Genomic DNA, 3,556 nt, shown 5'->3' on the forward strand with positions numbered 1-3,556 from the left:
TATGGCTTGTGGAGCATACCAAGTGGTCATTCACAGAGGGAGGAGCTTGGTGTGAGAGGGGTGGATAGGCTATAGCGCAGGGTCTTTTATGTAACAGTGGAAAATACCAAGTCAGTAGACAGACACTCGCTTTTATTTTTGTCATCCTCGCCCTCTCTCGCTCTTCTTTCTCCTCCGTGTCCCTCTCAATTCAAGTGTCAATTGATGTGCACAAAATGTAATGCGTCAGGATACGAGATCTCCTTGCCATTAATGGAATAGCATTGATGTTATTGAACAAATCAAAGGCTTGCCCTTTTGACAGAGCATGCACTGTTCTTCAGAACAGAGGCTTTATGTATAATTCAGTTCATGGCATAGGTTCCATTTTTCWCACAAAAAAATGTAATTAGAAGCAAACACCTCTAAAATATCCTATTGTGTTTAGCTAGACTGCAAAATATTTATTATAGGAATTTACTTTAAATAAATCTTTGTAGCCGTAAAAGCATACAATTACACTGAGTGTACAAAACATTAGGAACACCTTCCTAATATTGAGTTCCACCCCCTTTTGCCCTCAGAACAGCCTCAATTGAAAGTGTTACACAGGGATGCTGGCCCATGTTGAATCCAATGATTCCCACATTTGTGTCAAGTTGTCTGAATGTCCTTTGGGTGGTGGACCATTCTTGATACACACGGGAAACTGTTGAGTGTGAAAAACGCAGCAGAGTTGCAGTTCTTGACACAAACTGGTGTGCCTGGTATCTACTACCATACCCTGTTCAAAMGCACTTAAATCTTTCATCTTGCCCATTCACCCTCTGAGTTGCACACGTACACAATCAATGTKTCAATTGTCTCAAGGCMTAAAAGTCCTTCATTAACCTGTCTTCTCCCCTTTATATACACTAATTTAATAGGATTTAACAAGTGACATCAATAAGGAATCATAGCTTTCCCCTGGATTCACCTGGTCAGTCTATGTCATTGAAAGAGCAGGTGTTGCTAATGTTAATTGCAAGGCAGTTTTGATACCATACTATACTGATACTGCAAAAAGTATAATGTAAAAGTAGGTATTTTTGATGTAAGGGTAGTACAGTCCCAGCAAATGTATATGTTGCCTGGGACAATGTTAATGATAATTCATGATTGCCTGCAAGTACATAAATAATGATCACTCAGCAAAACAGCATTATGTGAATATCAAAGTTATTGACACCATCTAGTGGTGAAAATATATACGCTTTCTTTTCCTTTCAACCTGAGCTGTTGGAAATAGATCATTATTATTCCAGCATCCAAATAGCTCATATGAAATGTTTTATTAGCTTGATGTGAATAGGCCTTATATATGGTATATAAACGGTCATGTCCATGGGGTTTTATTGTATTCAATGTTTTCCTGTGAGGTAGCTTTCAACTGAAAGCACACACACACACATGATAACACCCAGAGAGAGACATAAAGAGAAAGAAATGGAGAGAGGAGAAGTACATATGAATAACTCTGTCTTTGTATACAAGTGGAAACCTTAACAATAACAAGTKTTGGCATCCATGAATGGGTGCAGATGTAAGCTACTGACTGCAGATGCATGCATAACGCTAATGGCATGTCCTGTACTGTCTGAGAAAGTGTGTGTGGGCAGAGGAAGCATGATGTGACTCAAAATGAGAAGCTCTTGTCACCTCTCTCGAATGTMTTTGTGGGCTTCATCATGATTGGGGTTTCACCCTGCAGAGAATGGAGCATCTGCAGCTAAATGTGAATCAGATCAGGCCATCATCACTTTTTAGTCTGTAGAATGAGAGAGTAGAGCTGAATAGAATGTAATATCAGAATATAAAGAGAGGAGAACGAAGGAAAGTAAAAGAAGGAACATATATTTTAGTGTCATGAGTTCAAAATAATGTCTGTTCTGAATGTATCTCGGTATAAATGCTGATCTTTTTAACTGTTCAATAGAAAGTAATTATGGCTCATAATTTTCTAACTTTACTGACATTCACACTGTRTGGCGTTCTGTTCATTGGATCGGATGTATTGGGTGTCTCTCAAAGGTATGCAGCAGTGAGAGAGTTAAGAAAAGCTGTTGGTGTTCACAGTAATAGAGTGATAGATATGTGGGAAGTGAGAATTGGCTGTGGGAATTTTCAACAACTGAGAATTGCTATAACTGTGAAGCAGATGCACACTACATGACCAAAAGTATGTGGACACCTGCTCGTCGTACATCTCATTCCAAAATCATGGGAATTAATATGGAGTTGGTCCCCCCTTTTCTGCTATAACAGCCTCAACCCTTCTGGGAAGGCTTTCCACTAGATGTTGGAACATTGCTGCAGGGACTTGCTTCCATTCAGCCACAAGAGCATTAGTGAGGACGGTCACTGATGTTGGGCGAATACGCCTGACTCGCAGTCTGCGTTCCAATTCATCCCAAAGGTGTTCGATGGTTGTTGAGGTCAGGGCTCTGTGCAGGCCAGTCAAGTTCTTCCACGCCGATCTTGACAAACCATTTCTTTATGGACCTCGCTTTGTGCACTTGGGCATTGTCATGCTGGAACAGGAAAGGGCCTTCCTCAAACTGTTGCCACAAAGTTGGAAGCACAGAATCATCTAGAATGTCTTTATATGCTGTAGAGTTAAGATTTCCCTTCACTGGAACTAAGGGGCCTAGCCCAAACCATGAAAAACAGCCCTAGACCATTATCCCTCCTCCACCAAACTTTACAGTTAGCACTATGCATTGGGGCAGGTAGCGTTCTCCTGGCATCCGCCAAACCCAGATTTGTCCGTCGGACAACCTGTCTCCTCCCCTTTATCGACACTGATTGAAGTGGATTTAACAAGTGACATCAATAAGGGATCATAGCTTTCACCTGAATTCACCTGTTCAGTCTATGTCATGGAAAGAGCCGGTGTTCCTAATGTTTTGTACACTCAGTGTATAGTCCATAGGAAAGTTTTGCATTCCACCTGGTTGAACACTCAAGAAAGCTAAAGGTGTGTAATGCCCGGAGCTATCGAAGCTATAGTTTCCCGCCTTCACCAGAGTGCCACGCCCATCAGGCAGCTATACCCCAACTATCAGCTGACAAGTCTCACAGCAGTCATGTCTGTTCATACACCCAGAGAGAGGGAGAGGGAGGGAGAGAGGGAGAGGGAGGGAGGGAGAGAGGGGTAGGGAGGGAGAGAGAGAGAAGGAAGGAAGGAAATAGGGAAAGAGAAAAGGAGATTCGGAAAGAAGAAGGGAGGGAGATGGAGTGAAGACATAGCTAGAAACATAGAGAGAGAGACAGAGCCAGAGAGAGGGAAAGTGGGAAATATTATAGAGAGGTTGAGAGGGCTAGAGATGGTGGCCCATCTTGCACACAACGTTCTGACAACAATATGTTTCTTAGAGCTTGGTGAGAGAGTGGTTGTCCTCAGGTTATTTTGCATACAACCTTCCCACAACATTCTGGGAATGGTGCAGGATACCCAGCTAGCACATAACATTCTGCACAGGGTGCACCTGTATAATGAACATGCTGTTTAATCAGCTTCTTGATATGCCACACCTGT

This window comes from Salvelinus sp. IW2-2015, linkage group LG11 (genome assembly GCF_002910315.2).
Source record: "Salvelinus sp. IW2-2015 linkage group LG11, ASM291031v2, whole genome shotgun sequence".
NCBI lineage: Eukaryota > Metazoa > Chordata > Actinopteri > Salmoniformes > Salmonidae > Salvelinus > Salvelinus sp. IW2-2015.